At 45.0% G+C, this 26,868-nt stretch overlaps 1 protein-coding gene and 1 long non-coding RNA gene across 5 annotated transcripts in view; one reads left to right on the forward strand and one right to left on the reverse strand.

Annotated features, from left to right (window-relative positions):
- Positions 1-1,555: 1,555 nt before the first annotated feature.
- Positions 1,556-15,702, reverse strand: LOC122163088. Of its 3 annotated transcripts, XR_006169802.1 has the most exons (5): positions 15,345-15,702; positions 14,956-15,097; positions 14,461-14,605; positions 9,733-9,800; positions 1,556-3,830 (listed from the first exon to the last, which is right to left on the reverse strand). It is a non-coding gene; the product is annotated as an uncharacterized LOC122163088 (long non-coding RNA). The 3 variants fall into 3 exon arrangements; XR_006169801.1 differs by lacking the exon at positions 1,556-3,830 and having other exon boundaries at positions 7,210-9,800; XR_006169803.1 differs by lacking the exon at positions 1,556-3,830 and having other exon boundaries at positions 7,210-9,800; positions 15,266-15,702.
- The window catches only part of ZFAND6 (zinc finger AN1-type containing 6), a 34,194-nt gene continuing 20,694 nt past the window's right edge, over positions 13,369-26,868 (forward strand). Inside the window, exons 1-2 of one of the 2 annotated variants that reach the window (XM_042823932.1) lie at positions 13,369-13,470; positions 15,462-15,556. The gene's annotated coding sequence lies outside the window, so the exon portion shown is untranslated. Of the gene's footprint in view, positions 13,471-15,461; positions 15,557-19,258; positions 19,355-26,868 lie in introns of those variants that run through there. The other variant, XM_042823933.1, reaches the window with a different exon arrangement.

Below are 26,868 nucleotides of genomic sequence, written 5' to 3' on the forward strand. Positions count from 1 at the left end.
CTTTGCTTTGTCTACAGCATCTCTGTATAGACAAAACAAACTACTGAGAAGATTATTAAGGCAATACTGTGCAGGGAGATCTTAGTGCAGAGGTTTAGCTGTGCATGTCTGGCCATATTAATGGAAATCCCACTGCTAAAATCCCTGTACGCCCTGCTAAATAATTTGCCTAATGATTTTGGTTAAGCACGCATAACAAGCACCATCTGAAATAGCATTTGACACAATGGGAACCAGAGAGAGGATTCAGTAATGTGGATGCCTTGTTCCCAAGGCTGTGAGCAAGGAGAGGAGACTGGTGTGAAAATAGAGATGTCCTGGGATGTGAATGCTGTCTGTGATGGATACTGGAGTATCAAGGATGGTCTGGTCAGTGATCTTCCCTTGTACTGCTGTTCCACTCATACAGGGCTGGGTTATATAGGTGGCATGATGTGGTCAGTCTGTTGAGAGCTATCTGCTCGTAACTAAATATAGTGAATGCAGAAAATGACAAAATAGAAGAATTGCTCACCTTCCCCGTGTTTTACTCTGATCTCCCCGTCTTTCAATAATGTGTCATAGCCATTCCTGAAGCAGAAGATAGAGCAGACTGAGGGAATGCACTGATGATGCATCTCTAAGTCCAGTAGGTAGCTATAGATCCTCCTACCACATCTAGGGAGGATTCATTGTGTGTTAAGTAGTCCGCTATATCTGCATTACAACTCAGACATCACAAAGTGCCTACGCCTCTCTGGCTGAAGGCTGCCTGTCATGCACCTTCCCACGCATTATCGTGTGTGGACTGCAGTGAGTAAAGCTGTTATGCTGAAGTTCTCCTAAGCCAAAGAGAGCTGGGCTTCACAAGTCACCAGACTGCTTAGGGAACTTCCTACAGAAAATTATGTGATGTTAGAAGTGAAGTTCTCACTGTCCAAGTCACAATCCTGTCCCTGAGTTCAGTTGGGAATGGTGTGACGGTGGGAAACCCGATGCTGGTGGAACAGCCATCACTCTCGAGAGATGAAACTTGGCCCATAAACACTGTGGGACATCTACAAGGAGCAGCATGTCATGTCTTCATCAAACTCCAACTCAAGCAATTAACTTGCAGTATTGTTCTTTGCTTCGTTACCTTCTACGCTCTGTAACACTGCAGGATTGTCACCTTTCCTCCAGCTTAGCAGCAGCTACCTTTTACCAAAGAGCCTCCACAGCACCGCGGTTCTCTTCAGGATAAATGATGTAATATAAATGTAGAGGATTATTTAAAAACCCATTGTGAACGTTCCTGGCATATTAGCCATAGTAATGGTCTGAGTGTTTTATTTGGCAGTAACCCAGTTCCTTTCTCAAGATATGGTACCTGGTGCATGTCCTCGTAGGCTCATAAAATAGCAGGATGGTAGAATTATCAAGAGAAACAATGATGTGTTTTTATGTTGCTGTAAGTTATGGATATGTAATAAAAGGGGGGGTGTGAAGTTGTTGAGCTAGTGAGCATAAAGTTGAGGGTTTTATTGCAGCTTTAAGTTCTGAAGCATTTAATACACAATGATGTTTAGCTGCCTGGCCTTTTTATTTATTTTTTTTTTTTTGCACTGAAGTAATGACAATAAGTGTAAATCAGGTAATATAGGAATTGGGAGATCTAACAAGGCCATGTTTTCTTTGAGATCACTGAGAAAAGGAAAACAATATAAATATTTACCAGTCAGAAATGTAAACACAAGGGCCTTCATAAGAGCACTAATGAAACGTTGGCCTGAATTCATTTTGCATGTAGTTCTTTTGAAATCTGAGGAGGTATCAGCAGTTCTCCTTTTGTATTTGAACAACACAGGCACAATCCGACAACTATAACAAATCCAAGTTTCTATGGAGCTTACTTTCTAAATCTAGGGTCTATCAACTGATCTGCAACTGTTTGGATGCAGTGTCTTGGATTTGAGGATGGGGACTTTCAGGACCATCTCCAGAAAGATATTGGGAATTCCTCACCTTTTCTACTCCTGCTTCAGGTATGGAAGGGGTGCTCCATGATTCTCGGTCACCTCACCCCAGCTATGATGGATGAGGACTCATTGGGCTCTCAAACTGATCAAATCTGAGCTCCAAACCTGTTTCTGTTCATTTGCTCCCAGTAGTAACTGATCCCTTTATCCACGTGTGGCTCAGCTAATTAAGAAATGCATTAGGCATTAGACCTAATGAGAGAAGCTTCAGAGCATCTTTGTGCTGAAGATGCATCATATCTCCTTGTTTCTGCAGCAATTCTCATTCACGTTTTTTGGGGCTTCTTACTTCATAAATAGTGTCACCAGGGAAGAAAGTATTATTCAACATGAGTAAATGTGACAGCATCTGGGTCTACAGTTAAGTCAAACCCACTCTGAAGTGAGAAGTGAAGAAGCCTAATGCTGCTCTGTGAGTCACTGGCAAAATCAGAACGAAACCAAGAATCTCTTGTTACCAGCTCTGCAATACAAACTCTGTTGTCCCAACCTTTCATTAACACATTGATAGCTCTTAGAGATTCAGTCTGTTTTTTCCCAGGATAAACTTTCACCTATCTTTGCATTAGGCAGGAATTCCTTGCCTCTTCTTGCTCTTTGTTAACTTTCTCTGTTCCCATAAACACCAGGAGTGCTGGGCTCCAACTGCCAGGTGTGGGTATGAAACTGCAAACACTGGCAAATGCTGAGTGTTTGTTGCCTACTGGGCTGCCCTGAGCCTCTCTCACCTGGGTAGGCATCTCCCTACAGCTCTTACAGTTGTTTTCATTTTTTGTGGGATGCTGCAACCCAATATGAGCATATTAGAATGCTGTGAGTCAGGCCTCCTAGAAAAGTCATGCATGACTTAAAATCACAAGGATGATCAAAAACAATAAAATGCATGTTTTCTATTTGCCTTTGGGCTTTCTAAAGTTAAGGCACACCCACGAAGGCTAGAAACTCAGGGCACCTGTTTTTCATGAGCTACACGCAGTGCCTTTTTTCTTCTTTCTTTTTTTTAGTTGTTTACTGAAACACTTACAGTAAAATGATCAGAATGGCCAACACTGGTTCTGTTGCTGAAAGCACTCAGTGAAACCAAGTGAGTGATTTACCTTTTCCATCCTAAACGTGGGGTTTGATTTTTTCACGACAACGAAATAACTCCATGTTTGGACATATAGGACTTCTTTAAGAAAGCATAGATAGCTTTTGCTAGGACTTTGTTTTTTAGAATGTGTCAGTGGATTGGTGTTGGACAAAAGTCACAATAGGGCTGAATGTCCCAGAGTCTGTGCCTTCAGCATGTGGCTGAATGTGCCAAGGGTTTGGCTTTGGCTTGGCACATTCGTCTCTTTTTGCCTTTACTTGGCTTGGTGCAATTAGGTTGATTGCATTTTAAGAATCATAGAATGGTTTGGGTTGGAAGGGACCTTTAAGATCATCTATTTCCAAACCCCCCTGCTGTACACAGGGACACCTCCCACTAGACCAGGTTCTTAATGTTGTTCTTCCAAGCTTTCTCTAATTTTCCTTCCCTTGATGAAATCTGAGCCTTATAGCAAGATGCTAGAAAGGCTGAGCTTGGCATACCTCACCATTCAGACTAATTAACGGGCTGGCAGCCGTGCTCTTGGCCAAACAAGATGCTGCAAAATGAGTGTGCAGCTCAGCCAGGTGGGTGAAAGACTCCATCCAAGTCTCCAAGAGTAGTAATTCATTCCCTTGGGAACTTATTGCTGTCTCAAACATCACCACTCTGAGCTTCCTGTGCTGGATGCAGTTCCTAGAGTTTAGAGCTCTTCGTATCCAAAAATACAATGGTATCTGCCAAGGCATGCAGTCCTTCCCCTGGAAAGAAAAAAAAAATATATGGGAAAACAAACTACATATGATGGATGTTAGTCATGGTGCTTATAGCACTCTTGGCACAATCTCCACCTGGGACTCCTCTGCTTACATTCAGGAATTAGGATGAATCAGACATCCTGTGTGTATGTATGTATGTATGAGCTGAGCGTATGCAGAATGTAGTGGGGACTTCTTGATGTCCCAGCCTGCTTTTGCTTCCCTTTGTGCTGCAAGATGTCTGTAAATCTTAAGCAAAGAGTCCTTTTTCTCTGACACAAGGTTGGTGGATGGGAAAACAGTGTGCTTACGGGGAACTTCATGTATGGGAACATCACTTCATTTGTGAATGGTGCCAAAATGTGTAGTTCTACTGCAGGACGTGTGGCTTGGTGGTGATTTTCTGGAATCTGTGTTCTGGAGTTCTTATCACCTAAGAATTTCAACCAAAGTTTCCAGCCTCCATGCTTATAAAACAAGGCTGATAACAGATGATTTCCCAGCATATCAAGAAGTGTAGACAAATGAGAACATACTGAACCTGTATTTTGGAAACCAATTGTGTGGCTTTGAACATGTTGTGTTGGCAACTTCATAATCTTCCCTTAATAGCTATGTCTATGCTTGTGCAGCTTGGCTTGCAATACCTTCTGTAAAACAAATATCAATGTCCTTTTGTATATATTAAACTTTTTCTCCTTTTGGGTCTTGAGTCACTGACAGAAGAGAATGTTATATGCTAGGCAGTTCAGGCATTGTGAGACCAAAAGATGAAAAATATTTCCCTGGGAAGTAAAGTTTTGAGGCCTTTCCACACATTTGAAAGGAATGGAAGCTTAAACCCTGCCGAGTTTCTTGCTTCTAGCGAAGTAATTTTCTTTCTTTCTGGAAAGCAGGAAGGTTGTTAGATGCAAGGATTCAAAATAGGAAGGCAAAAAAACCTTTGAGCTCAAGTAACGTGTTGATGAGAAAATGTTTGCTTGCCTTTGGCTGTAGTGCCTCGCTTCCTTGCGGCTGTTTTACTGCAGGCAAAACACAACAACATCGCAATGAATAAAATATTAAATACTGTTGAGGCTTTTATAAGGACATTTTTATAGTTCTTCCAGGTGCAGTGGCATCCTTTTAATTACCCTGACATGACAAAGAGTGCTGCAAAGCTGAAGTGTTGATTCTCTGGTGTATTCAAGGCCATAAAAGTAGCAGCCAGGGAAGGGATCAACTGCAGCCAGGGAAGGTTCGTGTCTGTGCACAGAACTGGTCAGTGTTATTTGTTCAGATCTGTCCTTAGTCATCACCCTGCCAGTAGGAGGAAGTCATGCATAAAAAAACCCATCCATAAAAATGCATCACTTGATACTTGACTTAGCCAGCAAAGCATTGATGTCTTCCTAAATTCCACTACTCTCCAGTGCTTCCCTCTGGGCCTTATTTTATTTAACATGTGCGATACAGTAAGGAATAATGTGCCCAGCCAGTGCTCCCCATCTTTGTCCATCTTTGTAACTCTGTATTAGACCCTTCACATCAAAACCCCATCCTTCCACAACCCATGTGTGTCTGATAACTGCTCTGCTTTGCTAAAAGAGTAAAGCTCGCGTGCAGTTACTCCTTGTTGTCAAGTCTTTCACAGTATCTGACCCCTTAGAAATCTTACTCAAATATTCCCCCAGATGTTAGCAGGATCCTATTTCTCAGGAGCAGAATCAATCCTGATCCCACTGAAATACTTCTTACATGTGATGCCAATGCAAACAATCAATTTTCCCGCAGAATATGAAGAGTGTAAATACTTGCCCTTGTATTAAACCTGCCCTAAGTGTGCTAGAAAGGCTCACTATGTACTGTGGTGAGGTTATGCCTCTTTTGTCCTGTGGCATCCAGAAATCATATGCTATACAGGAAAAGGTAACTTTTGTTGTTAGATATGGACCAATACACAGGTCTTCAAGGTTTATGACTTTCTGTTTTGCTTGTTGCTTTGCTCTCTCTGATCTACCTGTGACTTAATATTGATTCTGAACTACACTGGGACGTTTTGTTATCAGATAGCTTTCTGTTTTATGGCTGGTAATTCTCCCAGTTCCTCCCTTCCAAGAGCAAGGGCTCCAGCACATTTCATTGTGGTGCTTCCAATGATCAGTGCTTCCCCCAGTGTTTTTTTACTGGACATTATTGACACCAGCATAAAAGTAGCACAAAAGGTTGAGTGTCTCATACTGCAGTACATAGCCCAGCATCTCAGACCCCAGCACATCTCTGCCAGCACTGTAAATGAGCCCATCTGGATTCTGAGCTGGGTGACTATCCCTTCCTCCCAACTGCTTACTGGTAGCATTCTGGTTTTGTAACCCAGGGCTTGGCACAGGCTGGGAACTCAGATATTTATGGGGTTATTCTGACTGGTTTTACAGTGCATGTGGCTCGGTGTGGCTAAGCTGGTAGCAGTGCCTGAGCTTCATTTAAAGGTAGCTTGGGTGCTTCTGTGTTGTTTAACAGCCACATCAATGTCTGTCAGGTAGATATAACTTAATGCTGGATGTATTCAGTTGTATAATTAGGTATGCCAGCAAATTAACTGCAGTATGTTAACCATAATCCATAGCAAGTGCTAGTGAACTCGATGTGGTGTGTATAAATATTATTTTGTACTAGTAAAGACAAGAAAACAGGTAAGGTGAATATTGCCACGCAGGTTCCTGAGAGCACTACATAAGAGAGCAAAGCACAATGTAAGGTAGGTTTTATAAAGCAATACTTGTGAAAAATATGAATTACTTGCACATTCCAACTTCCTCATGACTGAGGTCTGTACTGCGGTGCCTTGCCCTCTTTCTGCAGGATTAGTTTGTTGTGGCAATTCTGATAATTAGCAGTTTCCCGAAGGAAGGAGAATTTTGCAAGCCTGTAAAATGTCAGAATATTGTCAATTGGCCATTACTGCAAAAATAAGACCATAGCATGAAGTCATTATGAAGACTGAAGGACTGAGGAGGAACACACGGCACAAATATCTCACAAACTTTAAAGATGGTTAAAAAAGGGGATAAAATTCCCCTCCCCTATTTTTAAACAGAAAGCTATGAAATGCATTCGAGCAAACCGAAAAGTTATGATGTCTATGATCAGCACAAGAAGCTCTGTGTCACAAAATTTTGTGCATACGAAACTCATGCCGACACACGGTGATGCATTTTGTCGGTGTGCACACAGTGTGACGTATATTTTGACCAACGTGTCCACAAGAGGCAAAGGGAAAAATGTAAGCAGGGAAGCAGTGATGCCACAGGAGAGGCTGGGAGAATGTGTGTGTTCTAATGGTCTGACTTTCCTCTTTATCTTATGAGGGGAAAAAAGCAGAAAAGGCTGAATGGATGTGATGGAGTGCTCTGACGTCATAATCTTCTGGATTATTGGTAAGTCATAATCCCACTACCCAGCACTAAACACTCTGCAGGGCAGCAGGAGAGGGGGAAGCGAGCAGCAGAGAGGGAGAAAGATGGACAGAGAACGAATTGTGGGAAAGAAAGCAGGAATCGCAGATGGCTGAAGCTTCCATTGACGGCCGCACATTAAGAAGCATTAGCTGAGCTGTCTATAGGTAGTGTGAGTGTTCTTGGGAGAGTGATGCTAAGACAAAGCCTCTCTTCACCTTTTGACTCATCCATGATCCAAATCCCCAACCTTCTGCTCTGGAAGAGCATCCGGGCACTTTCTGTGTGACGCTGATAAGTTGCTGGTATGTGTTTTTAGTTTGTTCTGTACAGTGCACAAGATGTTAAGAGGTAATAAAGGGAACTGGGCACCAGAATTTCTTCAGATCAAAGTAAATTTAACATTATGGGAGTGACCCAGATCTAGTTTTACAAAATGTAGCAGAGATAGGAATGAGGTGGAAAGGTCTCTAGTATTGTGACTCTCCAGTTGTGTCCTCACATGGGCTACAGCTGCAATATGCCAAGTCCACAGGCTTCTTTCCCCAGGTAGGACACCAACACAGCAGCCATCCCCTTCACATTTGGTGTCCTCTGCCAAAGTCTGAGGCAGCTCCAAGCTGACTGTGGCAAAATACCTGGCTGCTCCAGGACGAACTGCCTGCTCTAGGTGTATTAAGGGTTTCAGCTCCAAATTTTCTCAGGAAAAGATACAAATGTCAAACGCATTCGAAACATCCCTGCAGCCATGGAAATGTCCTGTTTTATTACTTTCTCCAATAAAACATTTTGTTATTCTTAAATCCAGCAAAATTTGATGACATTTTGACAGAAAAGATTAATTACTGCACTTAGGAAGCACTGATCAGCTCTGCTTTGCTGTAAAATTTTTTTATTGGTTGCAAACTTCAAGTCATTCCAGCTATCCAAGGCTGCTTTAGAATAAGACTTGAGGCATTATAGTTTTACAAGAAGTGAATAACAGCTCGGAGATTTCTGCAAAACAAATGGCTTCCTTCCGAGCAATCAAAGCACTGGTTTAGTTTCTCTAATGAGATATTTCCATCAAGAAGCTGGAGGATACTGACACCAGATATTCCCTCTGTTGTTGTGGCAGATTTCTCTGGCACTGACAAATAGCCTGTCTGGTACAGCAAGGTCAGATGGACAGGAACGACACAAACAAGAGTGTCAGCCCTGCCGTAGGCTGGTGCTCTTGGCATTCCTGAACAGGCAGGTAGATGGATGGACAGACACTTCTGCCATTTGTACCACTTGTATCTCGATCCTTGACAGCCATGTCAAATGTGCTGTTTGCTTTCCAGATGCCCCGCTGTGGCCAAGCACCAAAGCTATTTGCACAGAGCAGGCCAGCCACTTCTTTGTCTCTAAATCCAGAAGTCCAGTGACACATGATTAGCTAAGAGCTCTGCTTCGTGAAGCGAAGGCAAACAAAAATTGCAAAAGCAAAAATTGGCCAAGTGCAGCCCCAGGGATGCACTCATCTCTGCCGACTTTAAATGCTTCGAAGGGATCAGCAGCTTTGCTCCCCTTGAATTGTGAGGACCAGAACTGAGGCAGGCAGCTTTCTTGTGTGCATGGAGGCTTTTGATTCCTGGTGGTTGAAAGAATGCTGCTGCCCTGCTAGAGGAGCTCTTTAAACTCACAGCTTAGTGCTGGGCTGCTGGAGCAATGGGGCATCCTGTCCAGTCACCTGTTTGGGCAAGGATTTAGCAATCATGGAATATGGATAATTTAGCATTACAGAATTTAGGGCTCCAGATTTGAAGTTTAAATAGTGATTAATAATAAAATGCTGTAGAACAGCGGGGTGAAAGTCAAGCCTATGCAGAAGCCCTTGGGTTGAGAGGCTGCTGCTGGTGAAGGGAGGACTGAGGAGCACAGAGGAAGCTGGTGCTTGCTGTGTTAAGGACCAGTCCCTCCCTCAAAGACTGCACTATGCACAGACAAAGCAGGAGGAGAAAAAGCACAGAGGTACCAAATAATTTCTTTGTGTAGAAGTTACTCGTTAGCCAAGAATGGCCCACTGTTCTCCTGAATACCAGGACACGCTCAGTGATCTATTTAATGTGGATATTAAAAGCTTAACCAGGGAGTTGCTAAGTCTTTAAAAGGCCCCAGCCCAGATTTCCAAACAGGACTATCTAGAAGGAGGCTCCCAGATTTGTAATGGTGTGGCAAAACAATCTGCCTCACTTTGGAAAATGCTGAGCAGGCAGGGCTCTGTGCAGCATCTCCATCCTCCGCTGTGCCCCGTCCAAGTAAGGCGCTCAGCAGTCACTTTGCTGCAAGGTCCCCTCCGCAGCTCCAAGTGCCAGTAGGCAGCTGGCTCTGAGGCAGTGCTGTGATGGCAGATGTGCTGCCCTGGCTGCCTGGCAGTCAGATGGGCTTTGCTGGGCATCCCATCTACTTGCTTTCACAGGTTTGATCCGTTCTTGCTCAGTCTTTACCTTTGTTTCCTCCTGTAGTCCTTTGTGGCCATTCAGCTTTCCCCACAGTGTGTTTTCTGCTCCCGCCCCTTGAGAGGCACAAAAACATGAAGATTTTTCAGGGAGGGAATCTGATTGGGAAACCAGCACACAGAGAATGAAAGCACAGCATTTAACTTTTTTTACACTATTAGATTGATTTTCTACTGACCATTTAATCACAGGTTGGATGAGTAAGACTCCAGAATACCGTAGAGAAATGCCAAGGAATGGGATTTTCATTTCTGCATTTTCCTGGTGAGAAATCTCTGGGTTGTTGTGGAAAATGCACACTGAAAGATGGAAATCCTAATGGTAATCAGTGTTGGTTTTAATTTTTTTTAATTCTTATATGTGCATCTTTCTTGCAAACTATATAACATCAGCAGAGTAAACACCCTTTATGTAATATAAAAGTGAAATGCAGCATAAAGTTTGCTCTTAGTTCTTGATGATAACACCATATAAACAGAAGCATGAGGGAATCTGAAAATCTTGGGCCAATTTTGGCTGTTAGCTAAGCTCCTGCAACCCCCTTGAAGTCAATGGCATTCTGGGCTTGCAAATACAAGCAGGATTTGGACTCGAATTCTACAAATCTCTGAATGTGTGCATTCAAAGAGGGAGCTGGCATTGCTGCTGATTAAAGAACGCTGCCAAAGGACCATAGGACCAAATTTCCAGTAGGTTTGGATAACAAACTCCAACTCATCCCATTAGTGTATGGAATGGAACAGAGGTCAGGGTGACCTCAGAAAGATAATCATCGAGATTCAGAATGAAATCAAATCTCATTTGAGACTCAGCTGTTCAAGAAAGTTTGGGGGTTATTTATTTTGGATTTGTATAGGCTGTCTCTCAGGAAGCAGAGGCTGATTCCTCTCTCATTAATGCCACAGTGAAATTCTCGGCAGTCTCAGGGGCTGCATGCTGGGCCCCAAACAACTAGGTTATAAGAACTGAAATGATGCTAACGCTGAACACCTGATCCAAAGCCCACTGAAATGAAGAAGAGACTTTCTGTTTACTGTCTCTGAAGAATCTCAAAATGAATACGTTACTAAGATTCCTCAAGTGATTCCCAAAATTTTAGCAAAAGAAGAAATAACAAGCTGCTATAGCAGAAGGATACATAACAGGAACCAAAGGAAAAGGTCCTATATGCTGGTGGATAGATTGAATATAATGGGAAGAAGGGAGTAAAAGTTAGAAGAAACTTATTTCAGAATTTTTTTTGCATATGTTTTCTAGAGAGGCAGAGGGCCCTTAAGATTATGGAAATAAATTGTGCCAAAGTATCAAGGTAACAGGAACCTTAAAATGCAACAAACATCTAAATAATGCAGGCCAAGGAGATTAAATGCTGTTTCAGCTGTGATGCTGTAAATGAGGTAATAATGTTCATGGGTTGTTCCACCTTCCCATACATCATCAAATCGCCACAGACCTGAGAACCTTTCATGCCCATCTTTGGTGTTTCAGCTTGCACTAAGAAGCCCCACTTGAAAGTGTGGAGCCTGGAGCTTCTTTTTGACTATTCTTTCACAGCAAAATCATGTCTAATAGAATGAGGTTGTTGGGATGTTCACCTCCATGCACTGCCTATCAAGCTCCATGTGCTTTTAGTGACAATATGTCCTGCTAACACTTGTGTACTCTTTAAAATCAAAGCTATTGCTACCATCAACTTGAGGAGGATAAATAGCCTTTAACTTCTTTTCTGTGCTCTGTAAAAAACAGCCTTTTGTTTTCATTTACTGGCCACATGTAACCTTCCATCCTCTTTAGCTGATTTCTGATCCCTTCCAAATCCAGGAGGTCTTTCTCTGCTTTACTCATTTCTCTGATCAGATGCTTCCCTCTTTCCAAACAACGCTTATTTTTTTGGCCTCGCAATCTTGAGGTCTTCAAATGAGAAAATTGAACTCTATTTCATTAATACATCTTCTACTCGCAGTTGCTCAAGATTCACTTTTTAACCTGCATCCCGTTACCCAATTATCTCAGCCACCTTTTTCACTAACAGTTTGACTACAGCCCCTTCTGCAGATGACACGCGACTCTCTGTTCCCTATTTTCCACTTGTTTGCCTCTTTTGAGTTGTGGCTTCTGACCACACCAAACACCAATTCTGAACGTTTCAAGAAATCCACTTACTCCAGCATTTCTGTGACTAAGCCTTCTCGTTCTGGCACGTCAGAAAATCAACGAGCTTCATTCGCAATCAAGCAAGATCACATCTGAACATTCTGCTGCTCCCCCTTGACATTTGATGCCATAACTTAACATTTGTTCCACCATGTGTTGCTGGTCAATATCTCCTGGCAGGAGGTATCCATCTCTTTCACTGTCTGCATTTCCCTTTTTATTCCCTGCCAGCTGTTGTGTTGATTGCTCACAACTGCAGAAGAATCAGCTGGCCTTTCCCTAAGCAGACAGAGTGTGTTCTATCCCTCTAGTAAGCCTCTGTATCTCTAACAGTGAGATGAAACCTGGCACAAATAAAGTAGTTTCAGATGAACCCAAGGGGTTTTATGTTTTCTTTATAAGAAAACTATATAAAAGAGGCGACCACGGAGAGGCTTGGAGGAATGTGATCATCACTCCCCACAGCTCTTTGTGATTACTGCCAAGGCCATGAAAGCACTCCAAATAATGCTGTGGGGAATGCTGTGATACCCACACGAGATGCAGGTCATCTTCTGCTCGTGCAACCTGCCGCTTGGAAGACGTATTGCATCAGCAAAGGCAGCCAAGTGTGAATAATCTCTACCAAAATAGCTATAAAGCTATGTTAGCATTTCCACGCTGGTCGCAGAAGCATTTTCTGGTGTTGATCCAAATTCAGATATTAAAAAAACAATAATAATTAAGGGTCTTCGTGCCATTCAGTGCTTTGCCAGGTTTACGGGTCTGCCTGCTGGGCTCACACTGTAGGCAGTGAGAAGCTCATACCGATGGAACGTCTCTTCTGAGACTTTCTTTTTGCTGACACCCCGTGTCCTCCTGCAGTGCCTATCTTAGAATAGTCTCAAATTCCTCTGCCCTAAAACAAGCACGCATTCCATAACATTGTTAAATATCCTGATAAGAAATGGAAATGTTTTGCCCACCTCCCTGCCCTGTCTCACTCCCTGGAGCTTCACAACAGCGGGATTTCTCCTCCCAGACTCATCTCACCTGCTGCTCTGACCTCCCTTACAGCTCCCCCGGTCTCGGCCCAACAGATAAAATTCCTCTTTTATTTGCTTTGTTTCATCCCTCTGGAATCCCGTCCTCCCCCCCGCCTGCTAACAGCCACAGAGTCGCTCATCGCCCTTCAATGTCACCCCACGACCCCGTCGCAGGTGCAGCAATGTCAGGCTGTAGTGCAGGTGCAATACGTGAGCTGCGGTATTGCCACACAGAAAGCACTGTCGTGTGACGTATCGTAGGTCGTGACAGAACCTAAAGCGGAGACTCAGCGCCCCAGGCAGCTCACAAGGACACAACGCACGGGACGGGCCGCGGTCCCTTTAAACACCATTCTGCGGTTCACGTCGCCGCCGTCTCCTTGCGCTAATTAGCGGCGGGCCCGGCTCCGCCCCCTTTCCTCCAGGCCTTCCTTCGGCGGCTCCTCCAATCAGCGCCCGCCCGCGTCACTCTCGGGGCAAGGAAACACGGAGAAAGGGGAGAAAAAGTTTGGCGAGGAGCGAGCGGGGCTGGGAGCAGCAGGAGCAGGTGAGAGCGGGGCGGCGGCACCGGCGGTGGCTGCGGGTGGGGGCGGCGGTTCGGCGCTGAGCTGCTGCGTTCTGTTCTGTTTCCCCGCCGTGTTCGGGGCTGCTTTTCTGCCTTTTTTGGTCGTTCCTTCCTCCCCCGCCCCTCCCGCGGCCGCTGGGCTGCGTGCGCAGAGCCGTCCCGGGGCAGAGGTGTTTGTACGCGTGTCCTTGGGCGGATAAGGGAGCTGCCCCGAGGTGCTCCGTGCCGTTCTGAAGTCCGTTCCCTGGGTGGCTGTCCGGGCTTGTCCCGCACGGGGGGGGCATTGCATAAGAGTTACTGGAGTTAAGAGGTTTTTCTGAGGCTCCGCGCTCCATCAGCTGTGCCAAAGTGTGTGCGCTGCGCGGAAGGGTGCAGCGCTGTCAGCTGCCCTATGAACTTTAAGGGGGGGGGGGGGGAAGCAGCTGCTCTTTTCCTCCTCCTGCTTCCAAGCAAGTGATTTGGCTTGATGTCCTCTGAAACGATTCTTTTTGCAGAAAGCTTGTCCTCCTCTGTTGATAATGGTAACTCAGCAGCTGGGGGAAGCGAATCTGCTAGTTCCTTCCTTGCTGTCTTTCCCGTGTCTGCTTTAACTTCTGTCACTTTGCTCTTTGAGTTCTGCCTGGTTCCTTTATGTGCTGTTGCAGTACGTACACCTGTTCTTCATATTAATTACTGCCCAGCCTCGAACAAGGGGCCTGGCTCTGGCCTCATCCATAATATATTTGTTCTGGCCAAAATAACAGCGTGTTCCTGCTTGTTTTTTTTTTTTTTTTTTTTGTTTCTTGTGATGCTGAGTACCAAAGCTGACACATCAGTGGCAGCACTCCTTGATTTTATTGCTTTCCTGATAGAGTCTTCAGCAGGGAAGGATTTCCTCTATCCTGCGTGTGCTTCTGAGGATACCTCTTAAAATAGCTTTTGCCTTACAAAACAAGGAATCATTAAAATAATAACAGATTAAAATCAACTTACCTAATCGTGTGTTGTTGACACGGATGACAAACATTGTGTTTCATAATACACCTTGGAGAGAGTGATCTAAGAATGCAAGTTTACATTTCAGCTTCTTGTTATTTCACGGTCTCGGATGGTGCATACAAAACCTTGTACAAATAGCCTGAAAGAGATAGCAGCAAGTTATCAGGAGAGCAGCACTGACATAAACTAGTGAAAAGTTGCCATGGTTACAGATAAAGGTAATCCCTGTTTCTGTAAGAGTGTGTCCTTCTGTAACAGCTGTATTAATCAGTTTGATTTCGGAGGGGATTAGAAGTACCCAAACTCCTGGCTCCATTTTCTTGTCAGCTAATAGTTGTACAGCTCCCTTTTTAATTAAGTACTGAATAGGCTTGGACTTGTACTCAACATACTCAATTTAAGCTGCAGAGAGTATTATAGATTATGTACAGATGCAGGTGAAGCATGCTGAATTAAGTGGAAACTGGCTTTATTATTTTTTTTTCCCACCTGAGAGTTACCCGACGACAAGGAAAAATCTTTCCAAATCCTTTTTGGATTCTTTCTCAGGTACTCTGAAATGAGTTTTGTGGCATCTCATGCTGCAGCCTTCAGCTGTGCGTCCGTACAAGATGTAATTCCTTGTTATGATCTTAAAAAAATATTAAAAAAAAAAACTTAATAATATCAGCATGGCAGCTGCTGGGTGATTGAGAACAATTGTGGCTGTGCAGCTTGTACATGAGGAGATAAGAGAGGAGCAAAAGGGAAAGAGAAGGAAAAACATTAAAAAAAATAATAATCAAAGCTGTTCACTTACTGGCTTGTTCCCTAGACAGGAGGAAGCAGTTGGAGTGTAACATGTGGATAAACTTCAGTAAGTTCTCATGGTAGCTCACCTGTGAGTGATCTGAAATAGCTATTTGAACTGCAGGGTCTGTGGCTGTCCAGGCAACTACTGCCCCGCTCTGCTGGAGGCCTGATATTTACCATGTGCACCTCTCTGTTCCTTCCAGGTTTGATTATTGCTGTGCAGTGGTACATCTTGGATCGAAAGCAGCAAGGGAAACCTCAGGAAGTTCTTCAAGACTGCTGCAATCTCATCAGTCTGGTATGTTGTGCTCCATAGGCTCCTGGGGTACCAAGTTGCATTCTTTGTATGCATGGGCCTCCTTAGTTACTGCTTAGGACAGTGAAGTTTCTAGGACTTTGTCTTGCTATCAGCAACATTATTCTCAGGAAGCAGTATGCTACCAAGAGCTATGGAGCTTTATATTGCTGGGGTAGTGCAGGAGATCACTTTCAGTAGTGTTATTCATACAAGGGCAATGAACCTCCGCTCCAGAACCTTCAGTCAACATACACTCTGAACCTGTTTTCATCTTGCCCATCCTGCCTTGCATTTCCAGGCATTTCTGCGAGCTCTTTAAACTAAAACCAAGTTGGAAAGAAGCTATCCCTGACTGCCTGACTCTCTAGAGGCTGCACAATGGTTTGCTGAAGAATGCATAAGAACATGAAAAAGAGTGTTTTTCATCATGCAGGGGTGTTTTTTTCAGGTCCTTATGTAGACATGTTGTTTAGTTTAGTAAAACTGCTAACTTTTGAAATCATCCGTCAAATGCCAAAGTTCTGAAATTCCTATGCTTGTGTGCTTTTAAACTGATGTATTTGCAAAGACCTCTTATGCAGCAAGTTTGAGAACGGCAGCTTACAAACAAGTATTATAACAACTTTTTAATTTTAAAAGTATCTCAAATAAAACTAAAAGACAGGTATGGTTGTTTTTACAAAACCAGCGCATGCTGTATCACTGACACAGTTGACAACAGGAGGGTAAAGTCCTCTTTTACAATTCAAGCTCAGTGTGTCAAAGCTGCACTTCTACTGCTTTGCTACTTATTAACATGTATAAAATCCAGAAGTCCTGGGTATTCGTGACCTGTGGAAAACAGGTGCAAAATGTGAAGAAAGTTTCTGTGATGCAGTGATCTGGGAATCGGATAGCAAGTAACCATCTCTGTATCTAATCCCCCACAGCCTTCGCACACGGCTTTTGATCACTACTATTCTGGTCTCTCTTGGAACTGGTGACTTAAAGATGGAAGGCTCTGGTGTTGATCTCTTGAGCTGTCAAGTCCTCCAAACTTACTGTCTTCTGTATATTTAAGATTGCAGAACAAATGGGCTTTTAGCCGTTCTGTGATTACAGTAGTCAATGAGAGTCAGGTGCTTTCTTCTTGTTGTCCTCAGAGCAAAGTTCAGTGGCAGCAAACCGAATCTCTTTTATACTGCTGTCAAAGCTTCCCTGTTTAGTGTACTTGCAGCTGCAATCTGCTGGTTTATTTTCTTCTGCATTACTACAGATGCTGTAAGAGTAACGAAGGCTTAACTTCAGCCTAGACCTTAAAATGATGTTTCTGCACTTCCTGTGTAGTGTCTTGAGTTTGAAGAGGAAATAGATTATTTGTGTTCAGAAACTGAGCTTATAAATTGGGCTTTTTAATGATGAGTTCCACTAGATTTCAGCACAAGAAATAACTAGAGTAGCAATTTATTTAAAGTAACAACATCTAAATACAGATGTGTTGTATCCACGATTTCCAGTTTGATGAGACAGGGCCGACTGTGAACCTAGTTTTGATTTTACATTTTTTCCCCATTTCACAGATTTTTTTGGAGGATTCTATTACTTCAGTGCTGATAGCAAATAACTCCTGGGGCATTCCTGGTGAGATAGTAGAACGTTGTTTGTTTGCTTTAAAATGAAATTAGGTGAGCAAATTGAGGAGTTCAGTTCTGAACAGAGGAGAAGCTGCTTTGCCATTCCCCCATGCCGTGGTGAGCCACACTCTGGCTTATCAGGAGGTGAGCAAACTCCTGCCAGATCAGTGAGCCAGAGGTGCACAGAAGGGGCTGATGAGCACCAGAGCTGTGGTGAGGGAGTAGGCCAGGCTGTGTGGCTGGGAGGGGAGGGATGGGGAGAAAGGAGGAAGAAACTTGTCCCTTGTGCTGCGATAAGGAGCTACTGGCTGCCTGATTAACAGAAATGGGAGTTCAAGTGCAGGATGTTTAATGATAAGTGATTTCTCATCACTGTTACAGTTACCAGGTGATTAGGCTTCTTTAGTTATAGGTTAACACTTTTATTTTCCTCCTGAAAGTCATAAAGCAGTGTTTGCAGTTGTCACGTTCTCTGCTAGCACTGGGCAGTTCTGTTGATAAGATGTGCAACTTCTGCTGCTGTTATTGTTATGGGTCTAAAGTTAATGTGCTCTGAGTTGAAGCTTTCCAGGATTGGTCACTGAGATGCTTGTAAGACGCTTTGCTGGTATGCTTTATTTGCATGAAATACATGCTTGGTTTTCATTGCTTTGATAGCTGTGGCCATAAGTGCTGTGTAAGTATGGTCTCCTGGTTGCCCTCAAGGTAACTTGAAGTCCTATGAAGTACTGGATTCAAGCATAAGGGTTGACAGCTGATGCTTCTAGCTCAGATTTTAGGTTCTGTAGGGAAAGTTTGGCAAATCCTATCAAAGGTATTTCCATTCTTGTCATGCTTTGTGCTCCTTAACTAAACAACTGCTCAAACTGCTGCTTTCCAGTTCAGTTTGGACTTGTGATGTGACAGATCAGCCTGTAATATAAGGTCGCACAAAGCATGTGTGACTGTTTGAAGGGGGAATTAGACGTGTTCAGAAGGTGCTTGTGTTCTCTTTGGTAGAGTTTGTGAAACAGCAGTGTGCTGAGCTGTGCTCGACTTGGTTGATGTGCACAGGGGGAGTTAAGGTGGGTGTCTGTGCGGTGGGGGAGACATTGCCTGGGGAGAGGTGGGAAGGAGCAGAAAGACGGAACAGCTTTTCCCCTGTACAGCAACAACCCAACCCCGATGTGTTTATGCAGGCAACATGATAGCTTCATCTAGCTTTGTGTTGGTAGCTACCTAGAAATAAGCACTTGAAACTGCTTTATATAAGGCAACTTTGCTGGTGAGGTAGGTATTGTGTAACTGCTGGTACTTGGTGGGTGTGCGAGGAAAGTTGCGGTTCTCTGGCCCACCCCAGGTTTGTTCTCCAATGGGATTTATCAGTGCTTGTGAAATATTTGTTACGCTTTGTTTTTGACTCTTCCTGTATTCATTTGACGGGTAGGAAAATCCTTACAACACCAGCATCGGCTATTTGCGCAGCACGAAGAAGCTGTGCTGTGGGAAAAGCTGCCGGCCGTCGCAGCTCGAGCAGCTCCGTGCAGATGTGGCGAGCCGGGGGAAGGCTGAATAAGCACGAAAAGTTTTGGCAGCGCGCAGCACCTCGCGAGCGGGAGGCAGCCGCTTCCTGCCTGCGCCGTGCTGACTCACGCCTCGAACCGGGAGCGCAGTGTGGAACTGCCCTCTGCGCGTATTTTTAGCCGGGTTACTAATTCGGGCGGCGTGCCGGCTTCCCGGGGCAACTGCGGCGGCCGCCGGGCCCCGAACCCACGGAGCCTCTCGTCTCGCACGGTGCCACGCGTGACGGCGATCGGGCTCGCCGCAGCGGCGACTCGCCGTGCTCCCGTGTCGCTCAACACCGCCGCGCTGTTCGGAGGGGCGGCGCCGCGCCTCGCGTGGGGGCTCCGGCGGAGCACGCGTGGGGCCGAGCCTCGCGACGCGCTGCCCCTTTAAGAAGCCGCTCGCCCAGAGTGCTCGGAGCGGGCCAACCTAACGTGCTAGCAAGGAAAAGTTCTTTCTATAATGGATACGCGGCTGGGCCAATCGCCGGGCGTAGCCCTGCCGGGGGAGGCGGGGCCTCCTCGCCTCGCCCAATAGCAGTGTGGTAGGCGGGGCGCCGAGGCCAGGCTCGGTTGCTCCGCAGCACAGCTCCAAGTGAAGTTAATCTGGGGTGAAGCGAACAGAAAATTGTGGCGATCCGTGGGTAGGCATTTTCCCCTTCTAATCGCGTCGTGTGGCCGCGCTTCGCCCCCCGGGGCGGCGAAGTGCACGCGCGTGGGGCTTTTCTCCATTGTTTTGCTTCCTAATGATGGCAGAACATTAACATTTCTGCAGGGAAGCAGAACAAAAGGGCTCTTTAGGCAGGAAATCGGGTGCCGGGCTCAAACTTGCCCGAGTTTCTTTTGTCACCGGGCGCCTCGCAGCGCGTTGCTCTGCCCGGGAAGGAAGGTCGAGCCGTGCGGGCAGACCGTGAATTCGGAAATATCGGGGGCGATGCGCTGTGCCGGAGTTACACAATGTTACGGAGAGGGCGAGCTGGGTTTTAGCCCCAACTTCGCTCGTTCTGATCAGATTGGAGCTAACGAACGATGACAGCTGCGATTGGATTATTCAGCGATAGCGTTTGCTCCGAGCCGTGTGTCTCCAATTGTCCATTGTTACAGCACGGGAGACCGCTCTGCTGCCGGCTGTGCTCGGCGAGAGGAATGTCGCTCAGAACAAAGATACGTACAACTCCATGCGAGGCACGGCGATTTTTCTTCCTCTCCTCCTTTTTAATCAGCTTTGCCGAACGGCCGGGGCCGTCGGAGCACGCACGGGCAGGGAGCGTCTCTTGCCCTTCCAGCAGGCTTCCCTTCGGGGCCCTGAGAGCCCTGCATCGCCCGGTGACAGCGGGCGTCTGCTTAGAGGGAGGATTATTTTTAGTCTCTTGTCCCAGACGTGGCGTTTAAGGCCCTTCCCAGCACTATTTTTAGCGATACTTTATGCATCGGAGGGACGTTGAGGAGCAGGATAAGCCCAGCTTGCCAGGGTGGCATGGGACAGGGCTGGGAGGGAGGGGAGCAGGAAGTGAGAGCCAGGAAGCCGGGCTGCGGCGAGAGCGGGGCCGTGAATCGCCATCCTTCTGGTCTCTCTGACAAGTGTGTTGGATGAGGCCACGTACAGAACAATGCTTCCAAAGGGGTGAGCCCCTTTTATTTTCTTGCTTCCCTAAATATTTCCTGCCTTTTTTTTCCCCTTCTTTTTACAAAACCGCTCGTCTGTATGCAGCTCCTCTTGGGAGTCAGAAAGCGATAACGCGTGGCCCTAATACTTGTTGAGCCTCAGTAAAGAGTTTGGTGGGATTTGTATGACTAATCGAGATAAGAGAACGGCTGTGGAAAGCCATAGTTGAATCTTGCGCTGTGCAAAGTGTGGTTATTAAAGCATCCCTCACACTTTCGGTTTTGCACTGAGCCCTTTTGCTTTCTCCCAAAGCGATGGGTACGGATTGCTTTTTTGAAAGTACATCAAAGCATCCTGACATGGTGGCATCTTGCTGGCTTGAAGGTCTGAATTACCATCTTTTTCTATCTGCTTACGGTGTTTTTAATGCTGGAGATCATATTTATACCTTGGGAATACTGTAGAATGAGCAGTGATTGTATGCACTCAAGGGGTGAGCCAGTTCTCTGGTCTAAAGGGAGGTAATTTAGAAAGGGGTATACATAAGTTTGATTAGAATCATAGAAGATCCCAACTTGGAAGGGACCCATAAGGATCACTGAGTCCAACTCCTAACTGGGGTTTGATTAATTTCTTAATTTAAAACTGATACTAGGCCACGTGGATGGGTTTCGTGTCTCAGGTGGGGGCAAGAACAATCAAACAGTTTCCTTCCATCTCTGTAAATGGATGCTGTGTGTATGTGAGTTAGACTTGTTAAACTGAAGAAAATTCAAGTGTTTGCCAAAGGCTAAGAGTCAGAACAAGGCTGCATCCATCAGGCAGGCTTTTGGCTCATGGTGCTTGGTGTCTGAGGAGCCATTCTTCTCTGGTCCCCTCCACCTCTCAACTTAGTTAGGGAAGACACGTTCTCTGGGATCAATTTGCTGGATTCATTCAGCATGCGAAGTGCTGGTCTCTCACCACACGTGTGCAGTTCTAATACAGGCTGTTTGTAGAAAGCAAATCTGCCCTGAAGGATCAATGTACTGCTTTGTTGGCACAGCTGTACAGCTTCTGTATTTGGGCTGCAGCATTCAGAGCTGGGGCTGGACCTGTGCTGTCCCCATGCTGATTGGTTGCACCAGTGCTCCTTGTTCGTAAAACCTTCCCTTGCACATGCTCCATCTGCACATCTTAAACACTGTGAATGTGCTGTGGGATTTGTCTGTTGCTCGTGCATCCCATTCTGGCTCATCTCTGATATAAGAGATTCTTAGAGTGATTTTAAACCCGTGTACAAATTGCAGGACCTGTTATCCTGTTGGCAACGCGGAGAGGGACTGTTCTCACCAGTTCTCAATGCTGTGGGGTGGGTGGCTCTCTGCAGGGTCACCCCATGCTCTGCTTCTGGCTAACAACGACTTAGTGAAGGTCGTGTACCTCCCATGGGATGATCTTTGTAAACCAAGCCCTGCAGCCTTAGGGAAGGCAGTGGGCCTGTCCTGCAAACAGCAGCTGGGCTTGGGGTCCCTGCTGAAAGCTGCTGCTCCCCAGCAGAGTGGTCCTGTGGGTGCTGCTGGCAGAGCCAGCTGCACTCACTTGCTCTGCTTTAAATGAGTGTCCTGAGCCAAGCAGGCTGGCTGTGCTTCCCTCTTCTTCCCTCTATTCCCGGAGTGGTATAGTGATCATTTCTGTTAATTGCTTTGTGCCTAAGGCAGAATGGGGGTGGGAGGGGGGAATAATGTCATCTTAGAACACTTCAGCCCTACGTATAAAAAATAAATAGTTTAGTAGGAGCTATTGGGAATAGGTGAACGGTTGGGACTGGGTGATCTTTTAGGTCTTTTCCAACCTTGGTGATTCTATGATTCTAAATAAAAAAGCAATATCTGTCTGTGTTTTCAGGCTTGGGGCTGTGCCCACTCCATAGCTGGCTGCTTCTAGGAAGGCTGTGGAGCTGATACTTGTGGCTGGGGTGTTGCAGAGAGGGCTGGTGCTGGAGGTGAGGCCCCAGAGTGGTACAGGGCTCCTCAGGACATGATCGGCCTCCTGGGTGGGGCAGCTGATGGGGCTGGCCATGTTTACACTGTAATAACGTTTTGTGAAAATAAGCAGTTAATTACACATGACCTACAAAGGAACAAAAATAACCGAGGTCTTTTCTTGCTTTTAAATCCATTTAACAGAGACATGAAAGGTTTGGGCTTTTTTAAACCTGCTTTTTTTTTTTTTTTCTTTTTTCTTTTTTTTTTTACCTTTTAGAAATATCAGGAACATTAAGTCTTTCTTCCCTGTTCTTGTTGGATGTCTCAGATGTGTCATAGGCTTCTCAGCCCTTAATTGAAGGGGTGGGGTGATATATTTTTAACAGATCCCTACTTCCAACTGTGTTTATAGGGCTTTTGAGCTAAATCGATCAGCAAAAACAAAGCTGTGACAGTGTAGAAAACCGTTTTTCTCAATGAAGTTGTATTTGCTTGCTTGTTCCGTGGTTGCTGACATAAGCTCAGGTGTTTGGTTTTTTTCCATCTGGAAAGTAACTTTTCTGGCTATTAAATTATGCATTGAGATTAAGTGAGTGAAATCCTAGCGCAATCCATCTTTTGTTAAATTTAGATCAACTTTAGACGATCATTTGAGTGTTATTTACACTAAATGCAGAAGTTCACTTGCATGTTTCATAAAAATAGTTCCTTTTTGAAGCAGCAGTTTCATTAAATGCGTGGTTCTTCCTTTAAGTTAATGGTTCAGCAGCCTTGCAGAAGCCGTTGCTGCCTGTGAGCTGCAGACCACCCCTGCTCAGCCATTCTGCCCTGTCAGGATCCATTTGCGTCACAGCACTCTAACCTTCAGGACATGGTATTTGTCAGCCTGAAATGTAATAATCCTGTATCTGTGGCACTGAAGTATAAACAGCACGGCTGCCTTGGCAGGCCCTGACAGCCACCTGAGTACTTCAGCTAGCCCAGGGTTGAAGGCGACGCTTTGCTGGCATGTCCTGTGATTCACGTTGCTGATGTATACGCAGCCATGGGAGGGATTAGGGAAGAAAACAAACTTGGTTATCAAATTAGCGTGGCAGCCTAATAGCAGTATTTTTGAGGGCAGAAGTAAGGTGCTCTCAGCTTGTTTAAATGTTTTGTGTTGAGTGTTTTGGTCTTCTTGTTTGTTTTTTAAACAATGATTTAACTTCTGGCCATTAGCTTAAACAAGGCAGGAGAGCAGACTGTGTGTGCCATCGACTATAAACACTGAATTGGACTGATGAAAGACAAATATTGCATGAGGAAACAGATATTTTCCACTGAAGACTTGAAAGTTTTGGAAATAGGAGACAAGAACCTACAGGCAGATAAGAGACTGCAAAGGAAGCTGAGTTTGTCTCTATTTCTGCTATGTAAACTTAAGATGCTTTCCAAAAATGATCATGGAGTCAAGACCTGTAGTGCAATTAACTGTATCATGAAATAGAACGACTTCTGTGCAGCGGAACCTCGATCAAGGAGCAAAGGAACTCGCTGTGTTCTGAGTGTTTAAAAAAGAGTGGGATGAACAGCCTCCCAAAGTTTCCACGTTCAAGTTTTCTGAGGGAACGTCTGCAGACTCCTTGTGTTGGGACCTGACCATCCATATATCGTAACAGTGTGATGTTCTGTTGGGTACTGGTGTTAGGTCATTGAGTAAACTGATTCTATAGGAGCTAGTTAGAACTAGTTATCGACCCAGTGTTGTCATCTTGGTGGAAAGTAACTGTTTTAGTGCTTTTTGATATCACAGTGGTTTCATTTTGCTCCTGCAGAAAACAAGTACTGATATGGAAGGACTTACCTAGATGATGTTTTAGGTAAGAGGCTGGAGAATTGCTCAACTTGTCAATTGCTCAACTGGGGAGTTGTTTGGATATTGGTGTGTGTTGTGGGGGTTGTCTGAAGTATCGTGGAAGAGCAGGAAGGAGGCATTAGTAAGGATGGGTCACGGTGGGTGTGTTCTTAGTTATGTAACCAGCACTGTTGGCTGGAGCGTGACCAGCAGAGCTGGGGCTGAGACCTACCCCCAGGTTAAGGAGCATCTGCATTGCTTGCACTGGCCTCACAGCCCTGCGTGGATGTTTTGCCTTCCTAAAAAGTCTCGTCAAGCCTTGGCTCAGTGCTTTGATTCCACCTGAAAACTCCCGGGTGAAGGAGTAGAACAACTGACTCGCTTTTAAGTTTGTTTTTCTTTTTTGGAGGGGGGGGAAAGAAGGGTAAACAACCACACTGCCCCTCCCAAGAAACAGAAGTGCTGAACAACTCTAATTTCACCCTGCAGTCGCTCAGCGGGTGGTTGCCTTCCTGCCCTTGCTTTCTCTAACTTAGTGTCTGTGAAACTTCTGGTTGTTTTGGTCTTACTTATTTTGATCTGTCTCTACTGCAACAATTAGCTTGTTCTTCAAAGTCATGGTGTTAATTTGACACGTGGTTATTTGGTATGTAAATAAATCCCTGATTAGTTGTTACTTATCCTTCTACCTCGGGTCCCCCACCGCACAATCCTGATGCTTCAAGTGTCAGTCTGTTCTGTTGGGGAATGCTTCTGTCCTTCGTGCAGCTGTGACGGTGCTTTCTTATACTGCGAAGGCCTGAGGTGAAGAACTTGCTGGAATTTCTTTGCATGGCCTGGTAGCTCTGTCTGGGGAACTTACACAGGGTGGTATATATGGTGTGAAACACATATTGACATGTTGTTGGATTTCCTTAAGCAGCTTTGGTGTTGTTTGTTACAATAGGTGAAAATCTTCTCTTAGATTCTCTTCTCTGCCATGCGTTTGCAGGGATATGGCATTGAAACTGGTGCTGGTGTTTTGTTTTGCTTTTTTGTTGGTTTTTTTTTTTTTTTAATGAAAGGGGTAAAAAAATATTCTTCAACAGTGGTGGTTCTTACTTTGTGTTCCTTTTGGAAAAGGAGTGTGAAACAGGAGGGACTTCTGGAAGACAACGCTGGTGTATTGGACTTCTGTTTTTCAAGCTGCAGCAAGCAGGTGGTACTCTGGAATTAGCCCAATGTAAGGCAGCAGCTGAGGCTGTGGTGCATGTGAATGTGTCTGTAGGTCAAGTTTAAGGGCCTTGGTATTGCTGATCTCTGGGTATTTGTAAGCGTATGCCGTAATAAATGGGAATATATTGTCCTCTTTATCCACTGTTTCCTGATAGAAGTCCCATTGGCCAGTACTTGTCAGTGGAAGGGAATGAGTGTTGTGATAAAGCCACGCAGCTGGCCAAAATGAGGTTTGGTATCTTGTGAACAGGCTTTGAATCATACTTCAGAATGGATGAAGAGGGAGCAGGCTTTAGTATGCCTAGCAAACTAATTGGAGTGGGGTCTGGCTTGTTTTCCTTGCTTTCCTATTTCTTTATAAGATGAATTTTCCTGTCTCTGAAAGGTGTTACTCTGTCATGTGTTGATGTATTCCACCAGAGAGCACAATCACTGTGGTAAGAGAAGAAATCAGATGTGCTTCAGAAAGAGTTATAGTTCAAAGTGTTTTTAAAAATGTAATTTTCTTATATGCTTAGGGGGAATCCCAAAGCGCTGCTTAACAGCTGGGTCTTTTTGGATACGAGTCCATCCCTTAATGCCATTTATGGCTGTATTTTTCTATGTAGAATTGTAGAAAGAACTCTGTACAAAGGTACCATCATAACAAATGGGAGACAGTGGCATCCAGCCATGCTATTTTTAGGCTATTGTGCTCCTAATTTGCTGACCTAAGTGTTCTGGACAGTAAGTGGAAGAGACATTGTACTAGAAATGCACGCTCACGTAGTAAAGTCTTGTCTGAAAACGGAGTGAATAGCAAGCTTGCTTGTCAGAAAAGCAGTTTAGTGTTGTACCTGAAGTGAGTATTAGTAAGTAAAAAGGATGCCCTGGTACTTGCAGTGTAAAGTCTTGCTTGGAAGCTGGCAGTCTGCTCAGGTCGAGGAACTGAAATGCATGCGGTCTCCTCTGTGTGGTCTTAGAAGTATTAATAAAAATAAAGATTGTCTGTTCTGTGATAGCAGTGAGGGAAAATGCCAGGTGTCATCAATTAAGTTTCTTCCACGAATTCTTAAGATTTTCCTAGGCGCTGACAATCTTTCCATCTGAGCAAACAGTGTAGTTCTAGAAACCTTCAGAAGGGAGAATGCCTTATACTCTGCACATCGCCAGTTGTTCTTTAACTCCTTACGTGTTAGTGTGACACTGTTTTGGGCGCTTAAGGCTGACACAAGGCAACTTGTACTTCGTTGCCCCTGTGCCCTCTTGGTGCCACGTGCAGCTTGTGTTTCTCCTTGCACTGTGGCTGGGCAGTGGTGTAGAGGTTTGGTTCCCATATAGATTTGATAGTTCTACTTTTTTTGCTGTAGAGAACTGCTTCCTTGACTGCCCTGGCGCAGAACTGTGGAGCTGCACCAGGAATCAGGTGCAGGAATGGGCCCAGGCTTTTGAAGAGCGAAGTCTTCAAGGTAGATGAGTGCCTGGCACAACAGCATTGTGTCAGAAGCATCTGAAGCTGATATAATCCCCCAAATACCTGTATCTTTGCATTGGTCA

The sequence above is a fragment of the Centrocercus urophasianus genome, unplaced genomic scaffold (genome assembly GCF_019232065.1).
Source record: "Centrocercus urophasianus isolate 14NV4802_14NV808 unplaced genomic scaffold, USGS_Curo_1.0 seq_23, whole genome shotgun sequence".
Lineage (NCBI taxonomy): Eukaryota > Metazoa > Chordata > Aves > Galliformes > Phasianidae > Centrocercus > Centrocercus urophasianus.